The sequence below is a fragment of the Balearica regulorum genome, chromosome 27, assembly GCF_011004875.1.
Source record: "Balearica regulorum gibbericeps isolate bBalReg1 chromosome 27, bBalReg1.pri, whole genome shotgun sequence".
Lineage (NCBI taxonomy): Eukaryota > Metazoa > Chordata > Aves > Gruiformes > Gruidae > Balearica > Balearica regulorum.
In genome coordinates this window covers 4499104-4523406 of record NC_046210.1, presented here as the reverse complement: position 1 = coordinate 4523406, position 24303 = coordinate 4499104, and the positions used below count along the sequence as shown (strand labels likewise).

Here is a 24303-nt window from a genome sequence, read left to right as displayed (position 1 = left end):
TTGTGTGTGCCGTTGAGGGGTGCGAGCAAACGAATGGGCACCTTAATCAAAGATACTCAGTCTGTATCTGTAAAAGTTAAGCCATATTTGCGTGTTGGGTAGGAAAGGAGGCTTCGTAACTGCAATAGGAACTGACAAGCGAGATTGTCCATCTTCGGTAAAATTGCCGAAGGGTTGCTTTGGTGTAAACCCACCATTTACTCGATGCGGGGGGAGTGGGATCCACGGGGTGTGTTGTTTCGCAGGGTCCCACCCCGCTTGCGTCCGTTCACTGCACCCTGATGAAGCCACCCTAAGTCAAGCGAGCCCTTTGTGGCTGCTTCTGCTCACCGAGGTGGGGTTTATGGAAGCGAATAAAACAGATCCACGTTGGAATCGATCAAAGTCGGATGTGCCGAAACAAATCGGGTACCCGTGAGCGTCGCAGCTTTGCTGAACAAGGTCTCGGAGCCCCGAGAACGGGGGTCTGCACCCCCGTAAGGGACCGTGCCGCCCTGGGTGAGCGTAACCAGGGTTCTCCGTCCTGGGAATCCCTAACCGTACCGGCGTGAGAAAGGTTCTGGTTCCATCTCCTCCGTGGTCCGTAGGGAAGGTCAGGCTCCAGAGCTGCCAGTCCAGCGTGAAATTCCCATTAAAGCCCGTACAGTTCACACCTCCGAGAGCCGGGGGCCGTTAGCCCTATAATTGGGCGGGTTAGACTCGCACTGGAGTTTAATGGCAATTTAAATCTCTCCCTCGCTCCGATGCAGAAGCATTCGCACTTTGATCGAGGCCGCTCAGTCTTTCAGCTCTTTATCGAGCACGGTGCAGAGCCGATTCTCTCGTAATGAACCAGGGGACCCAAGTGTTTAAGACATCAAAACTAGGCAAATTTCTGTTGTCTTTTATTTTAAACCCTCCAGTCTGCTGTTCAAACCTGCCCTTTTCATACTTCTTCACAGTCCTTGTTATGAATGAATAAAGCAATTGGGGATATTGTGTTTGTAAGGCTAATAATAATTAATGCATTGATTAAAAATAAGAAATGCAATTGGAGCAGAGAAGAAACCCAAACCCTTTTCTACTGGAGACTGTTTCCTAGGAGGTTTCCTTCTGTTACAGAAATATTTATTTGCAATCAGAAAAGCATTTCTTTCTAGGGGAAGAATAAAAAATTATTTTCTCCACAGCCTAATGGGCAGAGGCATATGTTTTTAGTAAACATATGGAAGGGTATTTTTTCCTGTAGTCAGGAATTAGTATTCAGAAGCTTTACAATGCTTATAAATCTCTGTGCCTTTTCTTTCTTTTTATTTAATTAAGGCAGTTTTCAGTCTGTGTCCTCTGAAGTCCTAGTAGTTTCACCGAGTCTTTCCACGATCTTTTCGGCTGTGCGAGTGTTTTTGGCATCTGAGCTTTAATTACGATTTGAAATTTGAATTTTACTCCTTTCCTGTTCTGGCAGGTTTTTCATTTGCAATTTTTTTTTGGATTGTGGCCTTTGGTGGAGGGAATCCGCTGCGATCTTTCAAACTCAGTTGTCTTCACACAATGTCTTTGCGTCCGCTGTAGAGCCCCATCGTGAAAAGAGACAAACCCCCCCCCCCCCCCGGTTACATCCTTGGGTCCGGTTTTCTTCCGTGTTGTAGGTGGTTTTGAGAGACACGAGGGTGTCATTTTTTTAAGGGTCTGATCCTACCTCGATAGCTTTGCAAAGAGGTTCGCACCGGTTTGAAAGTTGGGTCATATCGTAAGGCGCGAGGATAATACTCGGTTTACAAATGCAGAACAAGATGATGGGTTTTGCCATAGAGATTGAGCAGCCTGCCCGTCTCCTGGTGTCTTTTAACCTCCGATGGGCCGAGGTGCCTGTAAGCATCCGGCGATCACCGGCTTGAGAAGATGCTGGGGTGGGTGGATGGGAGCCTGCGGTACCTTTCCCTCCTCATTCCTTTTTATTTAGAGCACAGCGTCGTTATTAGCAATGAAGTTTTTATACTTTACAGTTAGCCCAGCCAGGTCATGATGTGTTATAAATCTTTGAGAAGTCAAGTGCTGCTTTTTGCTGGGTACAGTATATGCTTGGCCCCATTAAGAATAATAGCGTGAATAACCATAAGCCATTAATTTTGACGAGATCAGGCCCATATCACCTTAAAAAGAGTGCGCTGATACCGTGGGAGACATTTGGCTATTTCCGCTGCTCACTCCCTTAATGAATAAAAATAGGACAGTAGCTGCAGTTTGCCTGACGGACAAGCACCCGGAGCCCACGAGAAAGTTCATCCTGTCAGCACGCGCGGGGGAAAAATGCCGAGAAATTACTGCCGGTGCTCCGAGAAGCTGCAGCGTGGAAAGAGACACTAACCCCCTGCGCCCCGGACGGACAGCTCCGGGGTCTGGCAAAGGCCTTCTGCAGGGTGAGCGGATTTATTTCCTGCAATAATAAGGAATAAAAAGCTTTCTCCTTTGAGATTGGCCAGAGATAAATCCGTCAAGATTCCCAGGTTTTGGGGATCTTACTTTATGGAGAGCCAGCCAGAACTGCCATTCAACACCGAGATGTTGGATGCATCTCCCTCCTTAGCGCCCGTCCTCGTTAGCGCGGTGTGCCGTTCGCTAGCGCCTTGCTTTTACCTGGGGGGGGTTGGGTGCTGGTGTTGGGTGCTGGGTTGGCTATTTTCAGATTTCCCTTCAAGAAAAGATCCTTTTTGGTATTTTTTCTCGGGGGGAGGGGGGGAGGAAAAAAAAAAACCAAAAAAACCACCCCAGGCTGGGACAGTTTGTTCCCTTGACTTTCAAATGCTCAGAGTGAAAAAAAAAGAAAAGGAAAATTAAAAGGGGGAGGGGGAGGGCAGGAGGAGAGCTGCTGTCAGTCCCACATGTCGACAGCGTTCTTTGTAAGGCTGCAGGTATCGTAGCTGCTGCTGTCATTTAAAGCAAGGTATTGTTTTGTTTAAAAGCAGCATCTTTCCTGGTTATTTTAAGTAACTCTGTGCAAGGCTGCTGCGCGTTCGCTGGATACACCAAGTTCCTCATCAAAGTAAACACCGTTGTGCCGGCATCGAGGGAAACGATGTGCAATTACGAGCTTTTCTCATCCCATCTCTTCTTGGTTCCAGTGCTCCTCTGGGATCCGTAGTGGAAATGAGGAGGGCAGGAATGGCAAAAACGTATATACCGTGCGATGGTAATGGAGCCTCTATGCTTGATTTGGAGGGTGACGGATGCTGTCATAGCGGGCGCGCGGATGCCTCGTTCTATTATATGGGTGAACCCGGTGAGCCGAGGATGCGTGACCTCGTGCCAGGGGCTCTGGGGCTTTTGGAGGGGTCCTGCTTCTGCCTGCATGCAAACCTCTGTGCTTTAACACGCCTGGTGCGCAGCAGAAGCCCGCGGTACCCCGGTACCCTCTTCGAGAGAGGGCCACGTCCGCGTGAAGCTTTCCAACCAGGCAGTCGCCTGCAAAGGACTCGCGACTCCCTCAGCCCTTGAGGTGAGAGCAAGCAGGAGGCGTGCGGACCGGGCGCCGGCCTTTTCTCTCCTTGGTTTTTGTTTCTGCGCAAGATAAAGGCATAAATGTCTAAATATTTGGGGCAGGACTCATTCCTTGTATGTCTTCCCCATGAACGGTGTTTCCCATGATTAAGGAGCCAGGCTTAAGGCGAAGGGGGAAGGATAGAAAGGTTTTAACCTGTGTAATTATTTCATAACGAGCCTCCGGTTTCTGGGTTTTGCTATTCATTTATTGCTCTTATTCTTACGTACGAGATCGGCAGTGACGATTTTGTCGCGGCGGCCCGCCGCTCGCTTCCCCGCTCGTGCCAGAAACGCATTGGGTTCCCAGGTAGCTCTTTGAGTAGTTGGCAGGCCACGAGCAGCCCGTCTCGGATCAGACAAAAGTCGGTGCTTTCACTCTGGCGTGGCTGTCATCCAAGCATTTCAAGATGTAATTTCCACTCATTTGCAGAACTGTACCGTTAATTACATGAAAGATTTACTTAGAGCTACCCCTTCCGTAATGTTCTTAATGCCTGCATTAACTGTGTTGCTTCTCGCTTGTAGTTCTTGGTTGCTCGCTGAGGTTACGGTGATGGAGCTGATGCCCTCTGCTCGCTCAGAACATACCGTACCGAGCACGGTGTGTCCCGGCTGCCCTCAGAAACCGGGCACCATTCCGACATGGGCAGGTGGGTTGAGGCCATCGAGTCCCTCTGAGCTGAGGAGAGACGGTCCAACAGCAAATCTGTCTTTGCTGGGAGATGAGGGCTCTGCAAACCACCGTTAAACACCTCCCGCAGGTACCCGACCTCCTGCACCTCACTGTAGCCTCGATCTTCCCAACAGCAGCCTTCCTCTTCTTTTTCCCTTGGGTCCTCCTCTTCCTTTACCAGAGGGTAAGGACGATGACAAGCGCCTGCCCTGCAGCCCCACTATTTGGGGCACTCTTGCTCCCAGTCTTAATTTTTCCATTGAACTATTAACTCAGCTTTGATCAGGGCATCCTTACAGGACACGGACTCCCGTATTCCACCCGGTCACTAATAGATCCCCTACAGCCCTGCGCCGGCACGGGCAGCGGTGCCGATCCGGCTCCTCTCTTCGGTGTCCGCATCGGGCAGTCCGTCACCGGCACAATTTCACACTCAATTTCAGTAATTGCTTGGCATAATTTCTGTCAGGTGAAGAGCAGGAAGATGGTTGTGCTTCGTGAGAAGATGGGCTATTCATCACGAGAGCTATCCGACGCCGGGACACGATCTGATTTGTTCCCGTCTCCCGTAGGACACCTGCCAACACGCTCCTCTCCAGGCAGCACGAGAGGGACAGCAGAAAAAAGAAACAAAGTTCAATTGCTTGGTAGTTTCCCATCTACACGCTCCTTTTTAACGTTATTTATTTAAGGTTGTGCCCACTATGGGCGAGGCGCACTTAGTCAGAGCTGCTAATCGTGGCAAACGCGCCCAGCCGGTACGGTTTATCTCTGCGGAAAAACAGCAGGCAGATGGACCTAGAGCCGGTTGTTCAGCTGCGAATGCCGCGTTGTCAGCTTGTGTTACCGGTTAAAATGGAAAGGCACGACGCAACCGAAGCCAGGCGTGTAGAGGTGCCAAGAAAAAAAGGAAAAAAAGGGTGAAAGCCGACCTGGACTCATCAATAACCTGACGCACGTCCTCGCCCGTGCTCTGAGTTGAGAAAACGCAGCGATGATCAGCACGCGGGTCAGGGTTGCACCGAGCTGCCCAAGGAGAATTTACTCTAGCTTCTTCCTGACAAGAGACAGAGGTATAAAAAACAATGCAGTGACTTCTGTTCAAGCGATAGCCGTGTAAAATATTGTTCATCGGAGCTATAAAGGTTACCTCAGTAGGGAAATAACGTCTGCAGCAGCTTTCGGCTTGGTATTCCTTTGGGCGACACGTCTGCGAGTTTGAAGGCAAGGAGAAAGAGCTGGCAAGAGGCGATGCAGCACCCCTGGTCTGGACTTGAGCATCGTCGAGGAGTTGCATTGGGTTGGTGCAGGTTTGTGAAACAGCCGGAAGCCATCCAGTTATAACCCTAAATATATATTCTATAACACGAAATACCTTCGTGGGGCCGTGTCATGCCACACGCCAGCCTGGGGACGCAGTTAAGCGTCGATGCTTCGCACTGGGTGAGCAAGGTGAAGGATGAAGAGGGGTTAATCACGAGATCCGACCACCCTACGTCCCACTTCTGGCTGTCACCAGATGGTTGAGAGGAGGTCAAGCCTGAAATCGTTTGCTCTAGAATAACCTGATGACAGGGAAAGTTTCCTAGTGCTGATGATTTCTCAGTGATTCCGATAGAAGGCCAGGAAATCCTGACTCGGAGCAGATCCCTGTACGTATCCAGCCCATGAATCCTGTCTCGTATTTATAGGCTGCACAAATGGCTCCAGGATGCGTAAGGGCACCCGATATTCGCTGTTGATCGCCCACTTCCACCTCTTCAAATACGTCAGTTCCGTCCCAAAAATCCAAGCGAGTGCTAGGGAAGGAGACTGGTGAATAATTGACATAACAAACAAGATTTGTATTTAGTTTGGAGCTTGTTAGGTTACATTTGCGTAGCTACAATGTCAGATTCATTATTCCTGAGCATAAACTGCAGTGACCCCCGCCTCCCCCACTTGCACAGACGTTCGCAAACACCGGCTCCCAGAGTCCCAAGATTAGACATCTTTCTTGCTGCTTTAAGCAATTTCTCTTTAAAAGGAGCACGGCAGAGTGACAGCCTGATTTTTTATTCATGTGTGGGTCTTTTCAAGGCATAACATTTACCACAGTACATAAAAATCAAGCTTGCGGGGGGAGAAATGACTTAAGCAAATTGTGTTTAAGAGGAGTTCTCAGCGCTCGGTGGTAGCGGGGAACGGGCACGTCCCTCCCGTGGTCCCGTCCTTTCCCCGGGCAGGTCCCATCACCCAGCAGCTCCTTTCCCACCGGGTGACACACCTTGTGCCCCAGGTGACGTGGGAAAAGGGTCCCCAAGCAACGAGACTGATTTCTGTTTGTGTCTCCTAAGCAGGGGGACAGGCGAGCCCGTCCCGGGGCAGACGGAGGACGGACTGACGATGCAAAAAGATCCCGTTCACTGGAAAAATGGGCTGGAGTTGAGAGGATAAAGAGAGGTGGGTGCAGAAATACCCAGTGGGGGAAATACCCGGGTGCGTTAGCGCAGAAAGGGATGAGGGGTAACAGCACAGCCCGCAGAATAAGCCAACGCTCGCGCACCGCCAAGAAAGAGTAAGAGAGAAGCACGCGCGGAGGGGTGTTCAGCCCTTTCCCTAGGGGAGCAGCCGGGCAGAGCCCTGCCAGGAAGGAGGAGGCAGCGGGAGGACAGAGCGCAGCCTGAAATATCTCCGTGCATCGCAGCGCTGACCATCAGGTCCGCTCCGTAGCCACTGAGGCAAAGATGTTCTTGGCTTCGTTTGCAATCAGGGGAGTTGCGTTACCGCTTTAGGAAGACCCTCCTGGGAAAGGGTGCCGAAGCTGTTTCACGGGACCCTTCGAGAAACGCCTCTCCGAGGTGGCCGGGGCTGAGTCTTCCTCTGCGCAGGAGGAAGAGCAAAATGACCTTGGGGTCCAGCCACAAACACCGGTAGGAATGAGCGTCGGAACAGCTCCCTCTATCAGTACGTGGCCTGCAAGAGAGAAATAAAAAAGATATTTGGAATTGTTTTGCATTGTTTCAGGACCCCATTAGCATGTTTAGCACCAGGAGGGGGTGATCAGAAGCCGTTCTGGGAAGCGCTGCCAATCACACAGTGATTTGCTCTCGGTGTGAGGCACTCTCCTGCTCTCTTACCCAAAGAAAAAAACCGTAATCAACAGAAACGATGCTAAGAAAAGTAATTAAACATCTCAAAAATGCTAGAGATTGGATTTAGCATGTGACAGGCACAAAAGAAAGATGATGAAAGGGAGCGTTTCCAGTAGGCAAAAGCGAGACTGCAATAGGATGCTAATTGCTGGATATCTTGACCTTTTCTTGCCGTTCAGCAGCAAGTAGCGAGAGGAACGTGTCACCCCCCCGTGTCCCTTCACCTCTCGCAGAGCAGGGCTCTGGGGGGGCGAAAGGCAGCAGCAGAGCCTTCACCCTGTCCTCACCCCCCCTTCACCCAGGTCTCATTCACGGCGACTTCCCTCCCTGAGAAACTCTGCGCAGCGTCAGGCGAAAGGAATTTGAACGAGAAACCGGCAGAGGCTCGGGGCTGAGTTACTGCTCGGGGGCTGGCTCAGATTTGCTCCCAGTTTTGGCCACTCCAAGCTCCCCCATCTCCGCAGGGGGTGGTAACGCTGTTGCACAGGGGTAGAGGGGAAACGCGGCGTCTTTGGTGCCTGCCGGCCAAATTATCAACCTGACCAAAAAACCTCTCCTTTATTATCATTTTAACCAAAGGGAATTTATTCTGGAGAGATGCACGGTCGCTCGTTACAAACAGGAACTTACCTCAAAGCCTCTTTCTGCTCCTGGAGCCCAAATTTAATTCCAGCATCGACCTCTCCCCCTGGCCAGGGCATTGCGGGGGGCTTCACCCCCATCCAGGGCCGGGCTGTCCCCCGCTGACCCACCGCTGTCCTTCCCCGCTCGCCTGGTGCGTACGTGCCATCTGCTGGCAAATTGGAGGAAAGAAAAGATGTTTAAAATTATTTTTGCCAAAAGTCTCTGTTAAAGGAAAGGGGCCGGAGGAGAGGTCAGCTTTCGGGGGAACGCAGCCTGCGCGGCCCTTGATCCGTCCAGGCGCTGCGTCATGACAGCTCTGATCAATATTTGGCCAGGGGGTTGGGTTTTGTTGATGGAAGTAGTAATTTGTCTCTCTAAGAGGTATTCTGATTTCTGATTCTAAGAGTTGAAAGCTAAAAGCCACCTGCAAAGGCTGGCTTTGAAAACCGCCCCTTTATCTTCACTTACAATTGGAATTTCTTCCCCGTTACCTGGGCTTCTTCCCCTTCTTTTCATACTTTTTCCCTTTGCCATCCCCTCAGTGGATAAATGAACAAAGGAGAAACAATCAAAACTGGACACCAAAGTCAAGAGTCAGAAAACATCCATGTATTTTCTGTCTCTGAATTTTTATTTTTTTTTTTGCTTTCTGGTACAGGAAGAAAGCAGGGAAATGGGTATTGGGGTACTTGGATATTTCTCTGTAAAATACATTTATCAAGCACTGATAATTATATTACATATTATATTTAAACTCAGAATGAGGTATGTAGATTTATGGGGAGGTTTTTTAGTGTACAAAGTTGGTTGCCAGCACCCAAATATGAGCTGTCTGTCTGAAAATACGGCGACAGAAACAAGAAATAAATGCAATGGGTTATTATCCACTTGGTATTGAACAGGATTACAAGGAGAAGGGACGTGCGGAGACAGAGATTTCATAAAGCTGTACTTCACCCCATGTAAAGGAACAGTGCAAGGCCATGCATCACTTACGCCTTATTTATAGGTATTAAATAAGACTTCAGTAGAACACAGCTCTTGCGCTGACCCTCTGCAGATGGGTGAATTGCACCCTAAAGCAAATATAGGAAACTTGTATTATTCATCAGCCTCCGTTGATAGGGTTACCGCAGGCTGAGATGTTGCCCGTCTTGACTGAAGAGCAGACGCTGCCCTCCGTGACTTACGTTTGCATAATTATACTGTAAATTCTGTCCCGCTGTGTCTGTCTAATTACATTTTTAAATAAGAAAAAAATATTTATACGCATGTAGGGCTTTTTTCTGAAGCTTTCAAGGCCAAGTTTTCAAGCGTTCAGGTGTAGGGGTGGCGGCAAAACAACAGAAAAATGGAAGTTAGGATTCACATTTGTGTTATTTGGTAGCAGAAGGAAACCAGGCGCTTCTGCCCGCCCAGGAGGACAAGCCTGGCTTTTTTAGGATGTTCAGCCGGGATGAAACAGGCTCCTTCCCTACTGAGAAGTTCTTGGGAGACCTTCAAAGACCAGCTCCGCTTGGCTTTACACTTTTAGTGATGACTTTAAGCACTAAAACAGTAACGAGGGTCCAGATAAAGTTTTCTGAGAAGAAAAACAAAACTCAGGAGAAACCCCAAGCCCGGAGGAGTGGCCTTACGGTAAAAAGGGATCAAAGGGCTGGTCTCGCAGTCTCACGAGGCCCTTTCTAGACCAGTCTCCCTATTTTGACTTGATACCTGAAGTTTTCCTAGGCGTCATTTTCTCTTTTAATAAATGTAGAGCGTTACCCTTTAGCATAGTCGCCTTGTAACCAACACATCGCTGCCACCACGGAGACGGACTCTTCTCGGGGGAGTTTGCTGAAAGGACAAGAGGCAATGGGCACAAATTGAAATACAGGGGTTCCAGTCACACACAAGAAAAAGCTTTTTTTGCCACCCCCCCCCTTTTTTTTTTTTTTAAGCATGGGAGCTGTCAAACACTGGAATGGGTTGTGCAGAGAGGTTGTGGTGTCTCTGCCCTTGGCAATACTCAGAACCCAACAGGACACGGCCCTGAGGAACCTGCTCCGAATGATGCTGCTTTGAGCAGAGGGGTTGGACTGGGGACAAACCTGAACTATTTTACTGTTATTTTAGTGATTTAGCAGCAGAACCTCCCGTCTCTTGCTTCCTTCCCAGGTATCAGCCACTGTTGGTGCCGCTTCGTGACTGCCTGCGTCTCAAGCCCCCAATCTCCTGTTTCCAGGTAAGGAAACCCAAAACCATCCCATCTCCGCATCCCTTTTTGTCTGTTTTCCTTTAGGGACCAGAGCAAGTGGCAGCTCAGGGCTAGAGCCTGCATCACGTCAGGGGCTGCAGCTGCAGAAAGCGGTTCTCTGCAGCCCTCTAGTGCTTATTAAATACCGAGGAAAAGCAGAATTTGCAACAGCCACGGGGAAAAGGGCGAGGGCAGCCCGGGCTCAGTGTCCTTTACCTCCTGCGGCCGGAGTTTGCCAGCCCAGCGACGGTGGGTGCTGACCCCGCAGCAGGGGCTGGGGGCTCTCACAGCCTTTGCCCCAAGCAGGCAGGGATGCAGGCAGCTGCCAGTTTTTACTGCGTTTCTATCCCTGCCTCTGCTGCTGGGGAACCCGAGCAAAACATTTTTCTGTGCCTCCTTCACCACGGCCATAATCCTAATTGTTCTCCTGTCCCTGTCCCCGCAGCGCAGTGCGGCGACGATGCTGATCTCCCGGTGACCGCGGCGGTTTAGCTAGAGCATTTTCCCCAGGAGTTCCCTGTGCCGTTCGTATTTAAGTTATTTATTTTCCAGGAGAAGACAATGTAACTACTTAAACATTGTTCTTCCCTGCAACACTAATTTAAAATAGAGGCTTTTATTTGCTAACAGGACAGAGTACCAGCTGGTATTTACCTAAACAGTTTTAATGTTTGGACAGGCTCCTGATCCGCAGAACGCGTTCCCACCAGAGAAGCTGTGCTCAGCCTACAGAAAGAGCACGTTGGCCGCACGGAAGGGTAGATTGGTTTCGCAGCACCAACATCTGGTGTGGAAATGATCTAATAACTTCATCCCACGGAGCATCACTGCGGGGTTCGTTATAAGCCCCCTCTCCCCTTCTTCCCGCCCTGTTCCGCTCCCTGGACCCTTTTCCGTTCCTTCAGCCTTCCTCTCCCCGAGCTCTAGTTCCCCACGTCCCACAGAACCAGGGATGAACGCAGCACGGCCGGGAGGCCCCGCAAAGGGAACAGATTGGGAAAAGGGTACAAGTTGCCTGTCCCTTTCCTGGCAGCTTGTGTGTTAGGATCCCGCTGTGTCATCTCCTTGATAAAAATACAGGTGGAGCCAAGTTGGGAAACTTTTTCTGCCTGTGTTTCGCTTCTGACAGAAACACTCCTCCAATTTTCTTTAAAAAAAACAACCCCTTTTGCCAAATAACAGCTACAAAAAATTAAAAGTTAATTAAATGAAATACCTTTGCTTCCCAGGCTCTTTCTGATAAAATCCTGAAAAGCTTCTTTACAATTGGATTTCTCCCACAAATCTCCACTTCGACAAAAGAAGTCGTCTGCATATAAAATACTTTGAACGATTAATTCTCCGGAGCTCCGGAGACAGATGTTCTGATACCAGCTACACCAAGACTGTGCCGTATAGCTCTAGGATTAAGCTCTTCCCCATCCCCACGCTGAGGTCCAGGTCCTCCCACACGGTGCAGGCAGCACGAGCCCGTTCCAAATTTTCACTCCCCCCCCCCCCCCCAAATCTAATGGAATAGGGTTTCTGTAAAACGAGTCGCCTGTTCTTTCACTTCATGCTTTTGCTATTAAGGATCTGAAAAGCCGCAGCGTTAAGTTTTTTTTATCCCTGGCAAAGTTCAGAGGTTTAGCCAGGAAGGAGCTGCTGGAGCCGCGATGCTCCGGCTCTGCCAGGGCTTGGGCTGGGACCTGCGTGTCGGTGGAAGGAGCAGGGAAGGTCCGTGAACCACCACGTGCCCCCCATGAAGGGGACAGCGATGGCTTTACAAGGGCCAGGTCTTTGCAAAAACTCAGAGGCAGAAGTAAAAAAAAAAACCACCAAAGTAAAAAGCAACTAGCGGGGGTACACCCGTGAAAACTTAAGTTGAAAAGTGCTTTGGGGTGTCAGAAGATGTTGTATAAACCCTCCTCAGTAGAAGAGGAATCTCAGCTACTCTCCTCTACCACCTCTCCAGGCTGAAGCTGCCTTTAAAAAAAAATAAAAACAACCTGAATAACCTTGTCATTTCAATTTTTCACACATTTTTCTGTGCTGTGTGTTCTCAAGATCTGGGAAGTTTAATTTTCCCAGCACGACTGCTAGAGGCTGCTAGTTCCTATCAGGGCTCGCTCAGCCACATCAAAGGGAACAGGACACATCAGAGGGGAGCAGAAGGGGCCGCCAGTCCCGTCCCGAGGGGATGCTGCAGGCTCTGAAGCATCCCTCGGCTCCTGGAAGCAGGGTTGGATTAGCAAAGCGCGTTACCAGCACTGGGGTAATGCCCAAGCCGAAACAACAGAAATGCTGTTGCGTCGCCTAGGTTCTATCTGAGCAGCACCGGCCGACTGCAGAGTCATGGTGAGACCCTCGTCAGGGTGGTAGAGGATGATGCTTCTCAAAACTCACTCTTCTTCCAAAAAGCAACAGGAAGACAACTACATGATGACAGCCTTTGCAATCATTGCACCATCATCCCAGAAAATGGATGCAAGGAGAGAAATCAAGAAGGTTAAAAGGCTCCGTTTTTCCTGGCGTGGGTCCCTGAGCTAGCTCAGATGCTGAGCGCAAGCCCTGGCAGCGAGAACAAGCTCTCACTCACCTCCAGCAGAAGCCAAACCTAGAGTTTGCCACCCCTGCCCAAGCACTGCATAGGATGGAGTCCCAGTCCCCGGCCGAGTCCCGAAAGAGGACTGGCATCCACATGAAGCCATCTCAGCTTAAAGTCAATGAGGATGCAGACAGTCAGCAAGGAGGGTTGTCAGAAACCCGGAGATTGAAGCCACCTAACGCAAGAGGGCTGGATGCCTCGGCAGATTTGCATCCCTTTGTTTGTCCCAGCTGGGTCTCTCCAGAGCCTGCTGCAGTCAGCAGCATTCCCCGATGGTTTAGGGCAGGGGGGGCTCCCTTTGAAGGCTCTGCTTGCATAGGAAATGAACTTCTTGGTTCCTGTTGACATTTGCAGCAAGGTGTAGGTGGTGCTTGTAGCATTTTATTTTTTTTAAAGCTCCCTAGCTCTGCGTGTTCAGCCACTTCACACTCCTGTGAAATGTGATAATACTAAGCAGTGGGTGGAAGGAGCAGCACAAGTGTATCCCTTCAGGAGACAGTGGGTTTCTAAACTGCTCTGTGTGTAAAGACAATTCCCTCTGTTACCAGCTTCCACTGTCACCACGGTCCCTGCGCACACGGAGCGTTTAACTGGGGGGGGTGGCAAGATGCACCGCTGTATTTTGTTCCAACCCTGCAGCAGCCAGAGTGACCCTTGTGTTGGCTTTTCTCTGGATTCCTAATAAAAAGGCAAGAATGAGGTTTTGCCCTCCCGGTCTCACGGAGTGAGGACTTGTCTGTTACAGTAATACAGGAATATTATCACTCCCGAGGCTAAAAAAAAGCCCAAAGCAGTAAAAACTGCACCATGAGCAGTAGCACAGCTTTCATCAAAGCTATAGCAAAGTCAGTTAACAGTTTCAGGATTAGAGCATAGCAGTGCCACTATGTGTCCAGCTCTCCTTTTCAAGCGCCAGCTCCTGGAGTCAAGTTATTAAGTGGAGATCCTACCTGGCCCGCCCATCCCTACCTTGGTTGGGCTTGACGATCTTAAAGGTCTTTTCCAACCTAAACGATTCCAACGCTGGTGTTTGGTGAGGAGCTCGCAGTGACAGTGCTATGGGATGGCCAAACCCAGGCCCTGCAAGTCTTGGCCTCAAAGCTCACAGTGCCCTTGAGAAAGCACTCAGCATCCCACAGGATTGTGGCCCCTAGCATTAGGCTGGCTGCAAAACTAGGCAGCTGAAGAGCAGCCAATTTGTATTTTTGCAAGACAGCAGCATTAGAAATACAGTGTCTAGATGTTGCAACACTCCTTGCAGTCACAGATCTTTTATATTAATGCTGGCCACTTCTGACACCTACCTTGTTTCACCACATGCTCTAAATTCACACTCCCTTTTGTTCTTTGTGTTGTAACCCACCAAGAGCTGTTCTTTCTCCCCACAAATACCTTCTTTTTTGCCTTCCAGGTGCCTGGGAAGCTCTGCTCTTTAAACAAGGCAGCTCCCTGCAGCCCCCACCAAGACCAGGCTCTGAAGGATCCCAGTCTGCATTTGCCCCACAACTGCGCCATGGGGCTGATCGAGCTCCAAGACCCCCTAGAAGCTGCGCAGAAGGAAGGTGCTGAGTTTTGCTATCTGCTTCCCAGAGCAAAGCAACCTGCCTTAAATCCTCCCCAGCAGAGCCTGTCCTGGGGCTGAGGGCACGCTGACATCCAGCGGCGTTCCCTGCTGCTGCCAAGCCTTTCCAAGGAAAGGGAAGAGCCCCCCCACATCTCACCTGGCTGTAAGGAACACCACAACATCTGGAGAGCAGAACAGGGAGCACTTATCTCTGGAGAGGCTTCTGTCCTGACACCTTCTTTAAAAACATCTGCACAGGATTGATTGATTTCTTAACAAATCATTTTAAAAGCCTACCTCATAGAGCAGGGAGGTCTAATGACCAGAGCCCCAAAACCCCCACGTTCCTTGTTGTGTCCTGGGGACTCAAGACACAATACCTAGGACATACTTCTTCTTTTGCACTGGCAGAGTGAAGTGGGGAAGCAGCAGAGGTTTCATACAGGCTGTATGATGATAGTATGGACTTACCCCTCCCAGAACTCATGGCCCAAGTGACGCATCTTGCTTAATCAGGGAGTGGCCTTATGCTGCTCGTCGTCCCAAGGAGGATCACTGACCAGGCACCATCTCTGGAGCCAGCTCCTGTCCTGCCTGTAGGTGCTGAGCACCAGGGACCTCCCCAGGAGGGATGGATGGAGACCCAGAGATGATCCTAGTACTGCAGATAGAGCTTCTGTAGCAGCACCCCACACCCAGCACATAGGTGCAGCAGGACAGGGTGCCTCCAGGGTCTCCCCAACAAATGCACCATGCAGAGGGATGGCTTCTTCTAGTCAGGGCCACCCACAGCACCCTGCAGATGAGAGCAAGGGCCCCAAGGCTGAGCTTAAATTGAGCTCCTGGGCCGTGGGCGGGGAGGGTGGAGTGGGGGCTCAGGTGGGGCTGCTCAGGGCAGGTCGGGTTTATAATGCACCCAGGGGCTGGGGGGTGCTGGGTGCTTCTTGGCTTCTCTCAGCAGGTGGTAAGGGGGTGCCTGGGCTTGTCCTTGTCACTGCCAGCCCTGGTGTTTGCAGAGGGGTGCCCCATGGTGTGTGTCACGGTGGTGTTCAGGCTGTCGGTCAGTAAGTAGTGCTGTGTTTTGGGTTGCTTTCTTTACAAGCTGGTTGGTTTGGGTTTTTTCCTGTGTGTGACTGTAGCTTTTCTTGAGTTGTTATAGCAAGAATTTAATTTGGGTGCAGCAAGAAGGGAGGATAATCAAATGTTTTTCCTGCTGTGTTGGTTTTGCTTTTATTTTGGCTGAAGATTATTGTTTGCTGGTAGTGATGGTATTTGTGGTTGTTGCCCTGTTTACAACCTGGGTCTCATGTACAGCTCTGGTAAGGGGGGAATAATTTTATTGTTCAGATATAAACAAGGTAGGAGCTCTGAAGGATGACATCTCTGGATTAAGCCTCTCTGGGCAGTGTAAGACAGCCCCTCCTAATGCCTATGAGGATATTTTGCTTCCTGCAAGTGCAGATGTTCTGTGCTCCGTGTGCTTCCTGGGCTCAGGCGCTGACTTGTGCAGCTCTGTGCTGGGGCTGGCTCCTGGCAGCAGTCTGAGATGCAAAATAAGTGGGAGAACTCTGCTGAACAGCGTCACGGGGGGATGTACGGGCACTTAAAGGCTTTGCAAAGCCTGGTTAGCCTTCCCCACTTTGCTCTTGGAAAATGGAGGGAGCCCTCTACAAACCTGAACAGAAATGCTAATTCCTGCCCATTTCCTTCAGCATCCCAACCTGCACGTATCCACCTCGGGTCTGGGTTTCGTTTAACCACCTGACTCCTTCAGGCTAATTGCTCCCCATGATTATTGGTGCTGTAACTAGCTCTGGCACAAACACTTCCCAGCTGGCTGCCAGCAGCGAGGGGCTGGTCCCCAGCCAGCCCTCACGGGCTACAGACCGACGCTGCTCGGGTTAGTTAGACCCCTTTGCAGTTACTCTGAGGTGACAAGGGGTAGTTGTCCTTGAGCAACTCTTCATTCTTCCGTATCCCTTTGCTGTGGCTCAGTGGAACAGGACTGGCTCTGCAAACAGATTTTTTTTACTTTCTCGCCGCTTTGCGTACAGTAACAGAGTTCCTTGCCCACAGCTTGATTGCTGTTTGCCGTGCGGAATCGGGATATGCCCTTAGGGATGAATAAGATGATTTATTGCCCTGCATTGCTGCTTCAGGCCCTGCTGAGCCCCGCAGGGAGGGTTTATGTACTGCTGCAGCCCGTGCTCGGGGCAGTTGAGATAGTTGTTGGCAACGGACTTTGCCCTTGCCGCGGCTGGAGTGCACTTGGGAGTAAATGTTGGTTTTTGGGGACCCTGTGCGGTATTTCATAAGGGGGACGGAGCTCCTGCAAAGAGCTCGGTGTTTGTTAGTCCAAGCCGCTGTCGGCCCCATTCCCCCCCGCTGGAGCTCGCTGAATTTCTTTATTCTTTATCTTTTCATTAGAAAAGCCCAAGCTGCCAGTGCGTGAGTGTCGGAGGGATGTGGAAACCTTTCTGCTGCGGCCAAGCAGGTTGTGGACCGCGAGGAAACGGGAGTGATGGCAGAGGAGAGCGAACCGAGAAGCAGGAAAGCTGCGCGTGTGAATAAAGTGTGGATAACGCTTTCCGAACCGGGATAAGCATGGTGCAGACGTGCCACTGTGTATTAGAACCCATTAAAAAGAAATTAAAAGTGTATTGTGTCTGGATCTTCTGGGCTTGTTAGTGATTAGTTAATGATAAGAATTGTACCGGGGCTCTGGGGGATGATTTGTGTATGGTAGAAGGCAGTGAAACAAGAAAAGCTGAGGAGGGTATCTATCGGGAAACTTGGGTGGTGGTGAAAGCTAATCCTGTTAAAGCTATAATGGAAATATTCCAGGGAGTGTTTGTGCTGGCTAAAGGGGAGGGGCGCTCTGTGTTTCTACCCATGGTTCTGCAAGGAAATTCAGTAGTTTCCCCTTTTTGCCCCACGTGTCTGCTGAAGAACTATGGCAATCTGGCCCGTTCTCCCCAAAAAGTCAATGTATCGTATCTGCAAATCCATCGCAGGGTATAACGCATCGGGTGTCTGCAGCAGACCAGAGCGGCATTTCAGGAATGCCAGCGGAGCTGCTTGCGATGGAGAGGGAATTCTTGGTCATCCCACTGCGCGTGGCCGACACGGCGGAGGTGGGTTCCCCCATGGGGACTCCTCCGGTAACTAATCCAGAGGAGGAAACTGCTTACCAGTGGCCGTCTTACACGGGCAAATTTCTCAATCTAATCTAAATAGGAAATACTATGGTCTTGTGGATTCTTGCCAGCCCCTCGGAGCTTTAAAGCAAGTTTGAGGAGCAAAGCAAAAAAAAAAAAAGAATATGGTATTGCATTATTCATGCATGAAAACAATTCCTTGTGAGTGCTCCCTGGGGATCCACCCCACCTCCCAGCCCTCATGTCCCTGGCAATTTATAGATATCCTGAGAGCGCTAAGGGGATGGATCCTCATGCTGGTGTAAATCAGGGCAGAGATGAAGCGTTTGGCTCTGTACTGTGATTATTCCCTTTCCACATGATGTACATTCCTCGAAAAAGGGACCAAAACTTTTTGTGAACTGGATTTAATGCGACAAATCATCTTGGCTGAAGAGGGGGCAATACTTGCAAATGTCAAAACATTCCAATCTGACAATTAAAAATATGCATTTTGGAAATGCTCCAGTGCTGCAGGCAGAGATTTACGAGCGGAGTGCTTTGGTGGAAAGCGGTGGTTTTCACTTGGAAACAGCCCTGAAGCAAAACCAGGGAAGTTGAAGGGAGGACAGAACCTGAGCGTGACGTTTGGTGCCAGCGCCGTTCTTTCCGGGCTGACCCGTAGCTCCATGTGGGCTTTGTCCCTTCCCTGAAAACCCAAAAGCTGCTGGTTCTGTTTCAGCCTGAACTAAAAAGTTTGATTTTCTATAGTGCTTTTCTTTTTTTTTTTTTTTTTTTGCAGTTCAGCTATTGAGCTGCGCATCCCCTGTTATGTCCATTCGCGTGGTCGTGCTGGAGGAAGATGAGGATTTCTTCCCTGACGTGGGTGTAAATAGGAACGTGCGTGGGGAGGGGTCTCGTTCCTGGTGTTGCTTTGCAGGGGATGGGTGGGCTCGGTGGCAGGAGGGTCCCCGGCTCTCGCAGCTACGGGCGCTTATGGGCCCTCTGTGCCTCAGTTTCCCCGCCTGTACAGAAGGAGATTCGCTCTGGGACTTTGTGGAGACGAGCATCCTTGGTCCCTGCCGCTCCGAGGTGTGATGGCGGGGTGGCACAAGCCGGTGATGCCAGGAGATGGCACCATCCTCCCGGCTCCGGGAGAGCCCTGGCCCGGGGTGCCCGGCTCCTGCAGATGGGCACAGGTTGGCCTGGCCCTTGGCCCGGCTCTTGGCCCGGCATTTCCGCAGGGGCTGTTGTCCCTGAGCACCGCAGCGAGGCCTCGGAGCACGCTGCCCGCGTACGCCCCGTAAAAGCCTCTTCCCGCCAACCTGCACCCGATCCGGCGCTGCTTTACGGGGTGAGGTCAGCGGCCTCGGCCGCGTCCAGGCTCCGCTCGCCGCTGGTTCCCTTTTCAGTCAGACGGGATTCCGGAGGCGCTGGGAAGCGGCGTTTTGCGTTCTGCACCCGCCGCAGCCGGGGCAGAGATTGTTGTTTCTGCTTTCTGGTGAGCAGCCCTGACCGGAGGCGGGCGGGCAGCCTGCCAGGTGGCCTTTCGTCTTTTAATTCCTGGCGTTCGGTGTTGAACGGTGTTTTGGGGAACAAATGTGAGAGAAAAAGGAGAATTGCGAAAGCCGGATTTGAAGGAAGGTGATCTTTGTGCATCTCGGGCCAGGTCGCCCAGCAAAGGCAGGCGGTGGATGCCTTTTGCTTTTTTGGGGGGGCAGGAGGCAGAAGCCCCGTTTCAAGAGCGTTTGGGCTTCGCTGAGCTGGGACACGATGCACGTCGTCTATACGTACCTCATCCAAGCACATCTTTGCTTCTACTCCAACCGAAGTGTATTTTTAATAGGGCATTGTTGTTGCTGGGTGCGTGGTGGTGTAACAGGTGTCTGTCGGGTGCAGAACAAACCTTCAGAAATCGCTGGCCAAAGGACCGCGTGGTCACGTAGGGATTTTCTTCCTCCTATTTTTTTATTTTTCTCCGGTTCTGCCTGCAGAGCTGCCTGCTCACCTCCCGTCGGTGCACGGCACGCGCGCCTTCAACCCCGGACCAAGAGGCTGCACCGCGCCGCGTCGGCTGCGCCCGCTTCGCCCTCACTGCCGTCCCCGCCGCGGGCGTCCTGCCGGCACGCATCCTGCCGGCACGCACCTGCGAGCGGGGTGGGACGCCAGAGAGGCCGGCCCCAGCCTCCCCGGCCAAGGAGCTCTCCCCGGGCCCGCGCTGGGACGTCTCCCGGCTTCCCGAGCCAGCCCACAGAGAGATTTTTTCCGCCGGGCTCCTCGCAGGCGCTGGCTGGCAGCCGGCCGAGGAGTTTACCCGGCTGTTCAAAGGCTTTTCTTGTTCTGTGCCCGGGCTCCTGGCGAGCCCCGAAGAAGGGCTCCTTTCACAGCCCTGCCTTTCCTAGACAGAAATTGTCATTTTTCAAACACAGCTTCCCTTCTCTTGGCCCGGAGCCTTTCGCCTCCCCGCGCCCTGACGTCAGGGCGCCTTTGTGATGCTCGGGGCGGCATTTTGTGCTCCCGTTTCTTGTCAGCGGTTTTAAATGACGGCTGGGAAGGGCGGCCGGCGATGGGCAGCCGGGGCGGCCAGCGTGTGCTTCCAAAAGAGCCCGTTGAGTTTGCACCTTCACCCGAGCAGGGCGCTCAGCCCCAGGTGACCATCAAAGAGCCCTGACGGACACGGCGAACTTTGTTACCGAGTTTCTTGATGTGATGGGGAAAGCAGAGTTTGGGGTTTTTTTCTGGTGGTTGTTTTTGTTTTTTTCCGCCCTGGTTTGTAATACTGCCCGGGATTTTTAAGGCCGCCTGCAAGGGAGTTTTGCAGCGTGGTCACGCAAGCTGTGGTGCACGGCTGGTGGGACCACGGTTCTGTGTCCCGGGAGGGCTCCGGACACACTCAGCTCCGGTGCATCCCCCGCGGGGATGAAGGGCTCCCGGCACCTTTACTGCAATAGGGAAACAACAGCGAGGAGCCATCGCAGCCCTCGGGCGGGCTGCCCGGAGGGGAAGCTGGAGCAGGCGTTGCAAAGGGCGTTTTCCTGGGGCGGCTCTTGTGAAACAGGGCATGCCGGCACAGATGCCGTCACCGGGCCAAGGTACAACGTCACGGCTCAGGAAACCATTGCAACACAATCCCCAAATAGAAACAATCCCCAGAAAACCAATTCCCTCCTCCCTGCCCGAATTCCCCTTCTTGCATCAGCTGCGGCGCCGCGTCCTCGGCTCGCACGAAGGGCAGAGCTCGCCTGGCGGCCGCGGCACCATGCATCAGCCCAGGCTGCCGCGGTGGAGCGCGGGCTTCGTGCAGCTCCGTCCGTACACACGCGCAGTCGTTCTCGGTGACTTCTCAACTTTGCCCGCGCTGCTCCTTGCACTCGAAATTTTCCAGGCTTGGCGCGAGCCCAGCGGGTGAATTTTGTTTTGCAACCGAGCAAAATCGGCTCAGTGTTGTCGAGCTCGGTGGCCACGTGAGCGAAGTGCGGGTCTCCCCGGCTCTTCCCGCTGCGATGTTTGCTTTTCATCTGGCTTCCCGCTGCTGCCCTGGCACGGAGCCGTGGGCAGGTCTGTGCAGGGTCCCCGTGGCCGCAGGGCTCCCGTCCTCACCGCGGTTACGCTTGTTCCTTAAAATGGGTCTCGGGGGCTCCGTAAGGGCCCTGAGCGGGCTGGCACCACGACTCCTTGTCCGCGGAGGGGACGCTGGTGGTGTCACCAGCCCGTCCTTGCGGTGTCACCCCTTCTGCTCGAGTGTCCGCGGGCAGGGGGCACAGCCCCGTCGTGGTCCCTGCTCCCCACCACCGCAAAAGGACAGGGCCACCGGCGGGGGGGGAGCAGCAAACCTTCCCCTGGCCGGCGGATGGGGGGGGGGCGAAGGCGAAAGCACGGCCAAGGGTGGCCGCTGTCAGGTCTCGTTCTGCCCGTCTGTCGGCGGTTTGCCGTATTCTCTTCCCCACTCTGTTTTGAGGCAAGTTCAGAGCATTTAGGTGTTTCACAGTCAAACGGAAGCTATGGGCTCAGGTGCGACTGTAAGCCTTCCCCTCCTGGGGTTTGTCTCGTTTGAGAGACGCAGGTGTGAGATGCTGCAAGATCTCGGAGGATCTCCAAGCTCTTGGGAGCATCTGATCCCTCCAGGGTCTCCCTCTCCTTCCAGGAGGAGTTACGGCAGCAGAGAACGCCTGGACCTGTTATACCTGTGTGCGATTTCCCTGGGCAGGTACAAATTCCAGCCGTTCCTGCCGGGCTGAGTCACGCGTGTCTCCTCCGGGTTCCCGCACCGTCCCCGGAGCTCCCAGCCTTTGCAATCCTGCACCTCCATCTCCGCTTCCGAAGGTGGCGAGTGAGTCATTCCCGTGGGAGATGAGGTCGCTATCGCACTGGGGAGTCTCAGCCCCGGGGAGGGTATGGGGTGGGGGGGGGTGACGACGTGTTTGCTTTCCCACGTTCCCCGGAAAAGCCGTGTTTTCTTTGCACGCTCCGGTGCAGCCGAGCGGCCGAGGGGGGCTCCGGTTGTGCCGATGTTATCCCAAGCCTCCCGGCTCCGTGGAGCTGGCTCGGCAGCAGGACCGGCTGTCGGCGGATGCCCGGGAGGTCGCTGCGTGGGGACACCGGGCTGCGGGCGCTGACTCAGCGCTCCCGGCGGCGTTGGACGGGCGCGGGGCGGCGAGCCTGCCAGGCAGGCACAATGCAAATGGTAGATAAACAAGCAGAACAAGGACAAATACATCAAGCTCGGGCATGTGCCATGCATTGTGACCTGCCGCTGCCCCTTTTGTGTCACCGGATTAATGGCCCAGAGACACGGGGCCTCTGTTCGGCCGCCGGCTGCTTTCCGGCCGGACTCGGGTGCTTTTTTCCCAGCCGGACACTGCGGCCCCTTTGCCCTGCTCCGGCGGCTCGGGGAGAAAGGAAGGACACGGGGACGCTTCCCAAGCCTGAGCACCTCGGCTGGATGTCTCGGGTGGTCCCACCTGCATCGTGAGGGCACCCCGAGCCGCCCGCCCCCTTCCCGCTGTGTCGCGCAGCCGGTTGGGGGGCTGCTCCCCCCACAAGCCACCCCAACACCCTCCTGCCCTCCCCAGCTCTGTCTGTCTCCCCCCCTCCCGCCCCCCCGCTGCTGCTGGCCGCGGGCTCCCACTGGAAAGCCCCCGGAGGGACCCCGGGGAGGAGGAAAAACAGAGCGTGGCCTCGGGATTTTTAAGGGCACGGCCAGACGTGCAGCCGCTCGAGTGCTCGCCGCCGCAGCTGAATGCCCCTTGTGTCCGGCCGCTCGCCGCCGCACGGACGAACGTGGCTTTTCTCGACCGCGGCGGGTTACGGAGAGCCGGTAAACCCACGGCAGCCAAAACACCTGGCAGAGGGACCTGACGGCCACCGGCTCCGGCCGTGGGACATCGGCCCCTCTGCCCTCCTCCCTGCTCCCAAGGAGAATTCCTGCTCATGCTGATCCACGCCGGACCACGTTTATCCTCCCTCCACCACTGCTGGATAAAGATAAATACATATATATATATATATATACATAAAAAATATAATCTCGCGCTAACCGGTCCGCTATTGACATTAGCCCGAGAGGTGCCAGCCTGGACCCAGCTGCGCTGCTGCAGCCAACAAAGCCCTTTTTAGTGGCCAGGCTTGAACCGGGGAGCCCGTAGGTCAAAAATCCTTTATTTAGAGAGGCTTTCTGCAAAGAAGAGCCATAAACAGAAATGGGGGAGCTAAAGAAAATGTCTGGCAAGGAACAAAACCCCAAGAAGTTATTTAGGAAAAGAAAAAAAAAAAAAAGAAAACAAAAAACTTTGAATAAAATGTACATTCACGGGGAAAATCCCGGCTATGAAAGAGCCTTTTAAGCTGGCAGAAAAACAGAACCGGTGGCTGCAAGATAAAGCCAGGAAAAAAAAAAAAAACAACCCAATAAGGCCCCATTTTTAGCAGGCAGGAGGATTACAGGCCGGAGGAGACGTCAGAGGCGCTTCCCCTCGGGCAGCAGCCCCGGGATGGGTGCACACACCCCCCCCACCCCCGGCTCCGGGTCCAAATTCAGGATGGGGGAGCCCCGGGGGTGCTGCATCGATCCGAGCATCCCGGGGTTGGGACACGTGGGCAGCAGCAGTCGGTGCCTGATCCTGGCCATGATATTTAATTTATCCTGAGCCCATACATTAAGAAAATAAACAAGTGGGGGGGAAATGGGACTGACCTCCCTTCCCCGGCTGCTGCAGCCTGATTGATTTCTGCGTTCAACAGAGAAGCCAAAAACATCCCGGCGGCTACAATTTGGGTTTGTGTGAGCCATCGGGGAAGGGGCGGGGAGGGCGAAAGGCGATGTTTTCCCTTTGCCTAATTTTCACGTTCACAATCCAAAATAAACAGGCGGCCGGAGGCTTTTATGCCGGACACCAGCACACAGCCCCCTTGTTACAGGCTGCTTCGGGGCAGGATACAGACGGGGGGGTTTTTTTGGGGGGGGGTTCTTCTTTTTTTTGTGGCCACGTCAGAATATTTTAAGCGATTAAAGGGATATCTGTCGCGGGAGGGAAGCAGATAGAGAGTCCTTGGGACCGATGGGTGGTGGCACTCGCCAGCGATACTCCCCGTCTGTCATGGGGACGCGAGGCTCCTCCTCGCACGGTTTGGGCACAGACGGTGTTCTGCAGCGGGGAGGCACCGAAAACAGCCGCCGAACCCGGGCTCTGCCGCGTCGGGGGGTGGTTTTCCCACCGGCCCCCCGCCACCCTCTGACAACGGAGGGGTCCCAACCGTCGCCCTCCAGCCTCGAGAACTGCCCGCCGGCGGGGAGATGGGGCGATGCAAGGGAAGGCGTCAAAAATAA

At 52.9% G+C, this 24303-nt stretch overlaps 1 long non-coding RNA gene across 1 annotated transcript; it reads left to right on the top strand.

Annotated features, from left to right (window-relative positions):
- The first annotated feature begins 6525 nt into the window (after positions 1–6525).
- LOC142598290 (uncharacterized) lies at positions 6526–11150 on the top strand. Its single transcript, XR_012832566.1, has 3 exons — positions 6526–6634; positions 10111–10177; positions 10869–11150. It is a non-coding gene; the product is annotated as an uncharacterized LOC142598290 (long non-coding RNA).
- Positions 11151–24303: the final 13153 nt, after the last annotated feature.